The 8,813-nt window shown below is 34.0% G+C and overlaps 1 long non-coding RNA gene across 1 annotated transcript in view; it reads left to right on the plus strand.

The window, feature by feature from the left end:
• LOC116177387 overlaps positions 1 to 8,212 on the plus strand; it is a 68,281-nt gene extending 60,069 nt beyond the window's left edge. The window contains exon 4 of the long non-coding RNA XR_004146663.1: positions 8,185 to 8,212. This is a non-coding gene — a long non-coding RNA (uncharacterized LOC116177387). The remainder of the gene's footprint in view (positions 1 to 8,184) is intronic.
• Positions 8,213 to 8,813: the final 601 nt, after the last annotated feature.

The raw sequence follows: 8,813 nt of genomic DNA on the forward strand, positions 1-8,813 counted from the left end.
ATGGTCGATTTTAGAAAGTGCTCATGGTATCATAAAATTTCTTACCATTTTCAACAAATGCAACATTTGGTCTAATTTTCATCAAAATTATTCATTGATGCCAAGGTTGAAATCGCTACCTCTTATTGAATACCTAATGATACATATGAAACGGATACCACCCAGCCTGTTGAAAAATTCGCACTGTTTATGCGTTTTACACTGAGGAATTGAGGCACTTATAGAAAAAGAGTTATACGATCTTCATTCATTTTTAGGGATTGTTTGGAAAATCAGAAGCAATTCCAGCCTTCAGTCAACAGGAAGTGCTACCAATTAAGCTTTTCCTCGAAACGGAAGCAGAAGAGTATATTTAAGCGGAGATGTTAACTTTATTGATTGCGAAATTAGGCTTTACATGGCCTAATTGTATTTTCCGCCGCTTTTTTATGATAATATTAACTGAAATTAATTGCTTCTGTGAAAGTACGAGAGAAAGATAATTAAAAAAGTCATTTCTTGATATTAAAACTATGAAAGGAGAGAACACTCATAAACTTTTCTTTCATTATAAACACTGTTAATTATCTTGTTTGCGGAATATTAAGCAGTATCTTCTTGAAGTTCTTTGGTTTCATTGTATTGTATAATAAATTCAGGTTAGTTCATGCCAAATAAAACGAACAAAAAGCACGCTGGTGTTAATTAGAAAATAAGTAACTCGTTTGAATATGATTTATTTATCAGTTCATCGCTTTAATTATTCCAAATTTACCAAAATCAAATATTTAAAACCGCAAAATGTACAGTACTAAACTGACAATCACTAAGTAAAAAAAGGGACAACTGCTACCAAAACGGATTTGTAATATGCAATGCACGGTATCATACCTGCTCGTTTTAAACCGAGCTTTTACCCCCCATTGCATGAAAAGTTGTATAATTTAGTTGCGGAAGTAAACGATTTATGGCATAGTAAGATCGGTTAGACGTAGGTAATATGTACGCGTAAAATTCAACGTGACGTAATCCGTGATAAATAGGCGGGGGTGGTTCAGAACGTTGATAATGCCTAATTGCGAATTCGACAAATAGCTATTTATTGGCACTTAATAGTACTAGCTAGGTTTTTAATGATATTTGTTAATTGAAGAGTTCAATGGATGAAGGTGATAATGAAATGTCAGTTGCCTCCTTTATTCAGGAAATAAGGCTGAAGTTAATTCACCTTAATAATGGATAATGGTTAACTAGAGATTGACAATTAAAGACCATGTAATGGATTTCCTTTATTCTTTGTTTTGTTGTTCTTCTATAATTTTTTCATAAAACCATTTGTAGGGATCTTTAATGAATTATGTAATTGGTTTTTTTTTAAATTATCAATTTTCTCTTCTTACCAATGTACCATATTTTGCTCCTATTCGTGGAATTTCAAAGTCCCGTACATTAGGCACATCAATTCGAGCATTTCGGATTAAATTTACTTTTTTGAATAGAGTGTACGGGTCGTAAGGTAAGGTACTGGTAATTATTGTTTTTCTGGCCCAAAATCCATGCAACGCGCACGAAGGGAAGCCATCTGGAATTACATTACAAGGTATCTGTAACGATGCAAGGGCAGTTAATTCAGATATAAACTGATTCCACTGCGAAATAACCTCTAGAGCAAGTGCAGCATCGAAAATTCCAAAGAATTAACTACACAAATTTTCAACGTCTGACACAATTATTGGGTATGAATAGGAAAACCCGACATGAAAACTCAATCTGGGTCGCACTTTGGGTTCGATGAAACACACAATATTAATTAATTGACAAATACAAAAATTTATTCGGCAAAATATAAAGAAATTAAAAGAACAATTCTGGAAGAAAAAAAAGCGTTCAGAGCTTGTTTTTACACATACCACGTACGCAGATGTTCCATGGGCAATTAAACAAAAAAATCTTAATTATTTAAGGTTGTTAAATAATACAATCAATCTGGTCGTAACAAATTTGCGATATGGTTTGACAAAACGACGAAGATGGATGGACAGACGAGGAATGGTTGCAGATAATTACTGATAAACGACGAAATTGTTGCTGGGAATTGTTGATTCCAAGTAATGGTTGTTAAACGACGAAGATATTCTTAACTCAAATCTATTGATGGTGGCTTTCTTAATAAGCGATGAACAAACGAGGTAGTGGTTGCTTCGGTGGCCTTCTCGCGCGCAATGTCTCGCAATCAACCCTTCTCGTTTCCATCTTTTCTTTGCGCAAGATTGTTTGAAGTTCGGTTTAAATAAGTTGGGAAGGGAAAACGGAAGGTAACGAGGTAAAGTGGCACATACGGAAAACTACAACGGGACGCAACAGACAGTGTAACTAGATATTATTTTCCTTCTTGAAAATAAGCTATAGACGTATTTAATTATGCAGTTTAGATCTCTTTAGATTCAAAATTATATTATCCGCTCCCATCTAAAAGGGTATTACAAAACTTTTCAATGCGGACATTGAAATCCTTTCAAAGTATAGTTAATTGGACTATAATCAGTGTCGTTTCATTAGTACAATATTTCCAGATGGCAATCCGTTTAGGGTTTATTAAATGACCGGATCTAGAAATCTTCACGCATTAATTAAAAACCCTCCATCATTTACTTTTATGCGTTCTATCGAAAATTAATGCCCTCGACCATTTCAATATCGAATGCAAAGATTAACAAAAGGTATTGAACAAAATTTTTTTATGTCCACACAAAGCGCAAAGACTTTTCGGCTTTTAATATCGATATCAAACCCTAAAATAGGTATTGGTTATACATCCCTATCACATCCTTTCAATCAGAATTGAGAGCACGTCAACCTGCCAATCTATGACAAAATTGTATTACACTATCAGGAAAATATGTGATAGATGTGAGTTTCCATTTCGTATCCAATTTCGCATTTTGACTTTCAATTTTGTTCCTTATCTGAAGAAAAATTGTAAAATTGGAAGTAAGGAAGGAATTAATTAGTTTCAAAACCAGACGCGCACACTTCTTAATTTTATTATTAATGGTAATAGCCGGCTACGTCGAGAAGAATTAATTGGTTTTCTTATACTTTTAAGTACATTTCATTTGTTTAATAGTAGCAATTAGTCACTCTGCGTTTGACTACTTTAAGTACTTTGTATATAAGTTTACTTTCTTTTAAAAACCGAGCGATATTCTCTTTTTAACGAAACTCAAAATAATTGGAACGTGTAGACGAGTTTGATTAATTTTGTAGGACTTTGGTGACAGAACTGAATGGAATGAATGGTTCAAAAGTTCGATGAACGATACGATTTCATCTTTGGCGGAAATGTGACTGGAACATAAAATAGCAGAAAAATCAATTGTATATGCGTATTTTTTATATTGTTCAGTGGACTAGTATTCTATCGGCCAATTGTTTCAGTAATTTTTACACCTTAGACTTACAGTAATGAGTTAAGTTATTCCGATTTATTATATTACAATTCATCAAACACAAAATTAACGAGATTTAGTTACTTGAAATGTTGTTCACTTTAATTCAACGCGGATCCTTAGCCATGAAGCAACGCACGAACCGTGCAATTACTACCGGGGTGGTTCTCTAAACAAAAAATTAAAAAAAATATATTGTAGAAGTCAAGTTTACAACCCAGGTTTAAATCATTAGGTGACATACATACTGAATGGCGTTAAATGTAGGTTAACATCACCATAACGTTAATTTATAATCGTGTTACCTAATCATAAATGACGTCGTCCTCTTCCCCTATAATCCTTATCGAAGTATAAATTTGATCAAAATTCGCAATGGTATTGCAGTTGACTGAAGCAAATTTGTAGCATTCATGTCGTCACAAGCCCTAATGGAACTCATATTGTCGTGTCGATTGAAAGGAACTTCACCCACGTAGGTACTCTCCTCAATTATTAGGTCAATCTAATAATGATCTCATGCTATAAAATTTCCATGTACTAAAATTAGAGAAAATCCTCGGCGTCATCGTATGCTGTGATTAAAAAAAAGAAACTACCCACAATTTGTAGGAAATATTCATTACATCTCACAGTGAGGGAAGACTTTAATTAATATTTAATGCATGCAAATTTATGTTCAGTTGCATTCATTACGGCTTGCTTGTCCTGCGATTTGCATGTTATCTAATTTTAACTTTGTGTTCCTTGCTTTACAATATTATTGTTTTATGATTAATGTAAATTTGAAGAATCTATTTACTGAATTGTTTACATTTGCTTTTTTTCAATGTTTTAATACGAAATTATGAAATACAATTAGAGGTATAGGTACTGTAAATATCAAAGGGAAGATAAGAAACAGCAAGGAGAACGGTGAAGAACTGCTGACAGGAGAAAAATTATTAAGTTTCATCTTGAAAGCTATTTATTTCGAAGCTTAATCCATCATCATAATATCACTATTTGTTCCAATCAGTTAAGATAAGTTTTATCGATCAATTTCGATGGTAATCTTTATGGTACCCTCGCATTGCATGTTAGCTTACTTGAAATGCTGCTCAGAGACACACACCTTTTAAAACCGCTAACGCTTTTTATATCGTGAAAAATTCCACAAAAATATCAAGATAGGTTTGAATGTATCTTCAGCAAAAATTTATGCAACAATTTCAAATCTAATATTCGGCGGCAGTAAGATATTATCATCTGCTCACTTAATTTGCATTTATAAGTGCTTTCACCACCACACCATGTGTAAGGGGACCAGGATAGGACTGTTCCCCAAACAACGTTCAAAGATTATACAAAAACCTATTCAAAATCAGTGTATAAACCGTGATGGAATTGCGCCTTATCCTTCTCCATAGTGGACAATTCTTTTGAAACTTCGAAAATATTGCACTTTCAAATGAAATTTGTAACGACACGGGCGACTAACTATCTGGATAGGTTTTTGTTTTGTTCGATTGTCTGTCTGTCCGTCTGTCTGTCCGTGTGCACGGTAACTTTGTGTAGTAACGTTCGATCGCTTTGAAAATTGTTCTTCAGGATATAAGAAAGACCGCAATTGTTTTTGGATTCGTAGACTAACGGGCCAAAAAGTGACAGCCCAAAAACTGCTCAAACTTCCAAACAAAGGGTTTCTTTATAATTCTTGTTACAAACAGCATATGCATGTTCCCTTTTCTGTGTTAGTAAATATTCCTTAAACCTCAACCAACTATGCAGATGAATAAAAATGCGCATGCGCAACCCAGCGTTTGTATTAGCGCAAACCCACTTTTTTTATGAAATTTTGTATGTACGCATCTCGAATAAAAGTAAAACTAATTCTGAATCAAAAAATTGTTTTGCGCATGCGCAATCCGGTTTTTGGACATCTCCGATAGTAATGAACCGAATTACATGAAATTTTGTATAGGGGCAGCTCTAATAAAAGTAAGATGGTGAATAAAAATGGGTTTTTCGCATGCGCAATCCGATTTTTTGACATCTCTATTAGTTCTGAACCGAATTACATGAAATTTTGTACCTCGAATAAAAGTAAAACTAATTCCGAATCAAAAAATTTGTTTTGTGCATGCGCAATCTCAAATTTGTTATTTGTTAACATATTTAAATGAAATTTTGAATGTAGACACCTTAAGTAAAACTAAAATTAATGCCGATTTAAAAAATTTGTTTTAGGAGCTATGCTGATATGGTAGGACAGAATCAACCCCTTATGGCGTATTGTAAAAATGATGTATGTATCAAGATCTCGACGATCGTTCGATATTCAGTTATATCGGATTTTTAAAAACGCATTGGTTATAAAGGGGGCCAAAATTAGTGCCTTCGCAGTTCACATTAAGCGAAAACTACTTTTTACTTTTCAATCAAATTTCAAATGCATAACTTCGAACCTTAAAAGTTGATTTTTTCAAATGAAACCTGCTTTATTTTTTTGAACTTTCAAATGTGCAAAATTCTACATTGATCAAGTATTACATTCCCTATATCTATGTGTATGGTTTTCATTTTATTTAAGATTTTCTAAAAATTGTGACCGTTATATGCACAATTTTCTTAGGGGCCTTGAAATAAACGCGTTAGCAGATCTGTCAGACAAATCCTTTTATGGTTATAATTGTTATCATCCATTATTCATGGTAGTTTATTATATCACTAAGTATGAAAAAACCCTATTTACTTTAATTAGAAAGCTAGATACAAAGTTAAATAAAGATGAAATCAAAAACACGTAACAAGTCATAAGTAATAAATGACAAAATAAAAAACAAACATCAATTGAGGTTTTGTTCTGCGTGGGCACCGTTTTTTTCAATGCATAATGGCATCCCCTGATTAACTCCGTTGATAGTTGCCTCTCGAATTCCTACCCCATTTCATCAAAAACTCTTGACCCTAACTTGCAGTTCTTCACGAGAAACAACTGGTGTAACTTTGTTTTGTATAAGATCGCACACATAAAAGTCCTGTGGCGTTATGTCTAGAGATCTAGAAGACCAATAACGCGGATCTGTAGGCCCTAATCCACCTGTCTTCAAAAATGTTCAAATGCATATAAGCATCATGGGCAGAATGTGCTGGCGCTCCGTTAAGTTGAAACCAGTAGTTTTCCCCAGGAAATGTTTCCAAGGATGGTACAATGACATCTACTAACGCGTTTATTTCAAGGTCTCCTACGAAAATTATGCATATTATAGCGGTCACAATTTTAGAAAATCTTAAATAAAAAAAACCATAACAGATAGGTATAGGGAATTTAATAATTGATCGATGTAGAATTTTTTTCCACATTTGAAAGTTCAAAAAAATAAAGCAGGTTTCATTTGAAAAAAGGTTCGATGTTATTAAACTTAACCATTAATTTTAAAACACCCTGTAGAAGGCCGTTCAAAATTTAAATCATTCGCATCTGGCATCTCGTCATTATTGTGGAAGACTTTTTGAAATTCAAGTCAACGGGGCCATAGGTACAGGGTACTAAAGAAAAACAGTCAATCGTCAAAAATTTTGAAAAATCTTGGATAACTTGAAAACCTTTGATACTAGGTATAGAGAGTGTCGTATCAAACGATGTAGATTTTCATGTAGATTTCGAAAATGCAATCAAATATAGAGGCTGTTTAAAATAAGAATGACGGTAAGTGAAACGATCATGATAATATTTTCTTTCGATCATGAAAAACTATTTTGGTATGCAAATTTTCAGATTTAAATTATTAATGGAAGTCTAAATACTTTTAGGTAACGGTTTGCGTGAAACAGCCTGTATACATAGGGCGCGATTGCGCGGTCATTTACCATTTACGATTTCAGGGCGTGATAATTAATATACGAAAATACGAGAGGGAATTAACTTTCACGACATCGTCTAATGTTTTAGAAATATTTATTTTTTATTGTTCTAACGACAAATCGATTTCTATGAGTTTTAGAGACTTGAGATTGGTTCAAAAACGTGGGGGGGGGGCACAACACGAGCTCAAATTATGTACTAAGGACGTTTCGGTTCTTGAATATTGGGGAGCAGAATTTCCAGTGCCGATATCTAATTTACCTAGAACTCGAGCACAGTTCTATGTCTGTAGCTGATGGTCTTTGTATGGCGTTGTGTTAAAGACCCCCTTGTTGGAGGTCTTGATGATCCTGGCGATTTGGAGGAGTGATATTGATTGTTATGATTGCTTGATTTATTGATTACTTAAATCGCCGTGTTCCTCATATGGAAGAACAACTGACGAACAAACAAATCGTTTTTCAAGAAAAAGTTAGTAGTCCCGTAGTAGGCAAAATAACTATATATACCTATATAGCGCCAGGATGGTTGAAAACGGAATGGAAGGTGTAGAGGTTACTTATTGATTACCACTGAAAAAAATCCAAATAGAACTTAAATTTATGCGTTTTTATTACAACTTGATTACAGTATGAGCGCACTACGATATCGTAATACCACGTCGCCGTGTTCTAATTGCAATGAAATATGCTCATAGGTTAGCTCGTTAATTACAGATATGAAATTTTTAATGTAATGCAGTCACGTAATCGTAAAGCGAATTGCTACACGACGATAGAAAATATAGCTCATCTGCAACAGACAATAGCACATACAAATTATAGATTTATACTCAAGGTCGCCTCTCTAGTGAGTAATTTTGTTCCTGATTTATTCTGTTCTATTTTTAATACGATCTCGTTGTTACAGATCTTGGACGTCCTTATTATCGAGGTAAGTTTGCAACTCTTGCGCTAAATCTCAATACGTCTTGGCATGCTTGAGAGAACGCAATAATGGCGTGAAGGATTCAACACTGACATTGCGTTAGTAAACAAGTTCAACGTCAACGTGCATTGTCAAGTTTGTAAACAAACATACCATCAATTTTATATATCTAAGTGCAGAGGGATGAAGTGTTCATTTATTTAGTACAATAGCAGAAATTGGCAGGTCAATTACCGAGATGTTTTTGAGAAACCACTGGAAGTCAATTGGTAATATATAAAAATGAAACTAGCTGCTGCACGAACTGTGTAGTAGGCCAAATTCTTTTCTGTCACATGAAATTAAACTCAGACTGCAGGAGAACGGAAATTATCCGTTCATTGTTGCACAACCCAATTAATTACTGCATGAATCCATAGAATGTCTTTTATTAATATATTATGTAGTTAATACTACAGTAGTGACATTTCATACATGTAGCTTTAGGTCATTGTTACCAGATTATAAACGTGGGCATTTTTCTTGAACGAAAGGACTCGGGTCCCCTATTTGTGTAGGCTTACAAGCACAAAATACACTAAAAGGGTTATCGCTGAGGGCGTTCTCATGTT

This window comes from Photinus pyralis, unplaced genomic scaffold (assembly GCF_008802855.1).
Source record: "Photinus pyralis isolate 1611_PpyrPB1 unplaced genomic scaffold, Ppyr1.3 Ppyr1.4_LG7, whole genome shotgun sequence".
NCBI classification, from domain to species: domain Eukaryota; kingdom Metazoa; phylum Arthropoda; class Insecta; order Coleoptera; family Lampyridae; genus Photinus; species Photinus pyralis.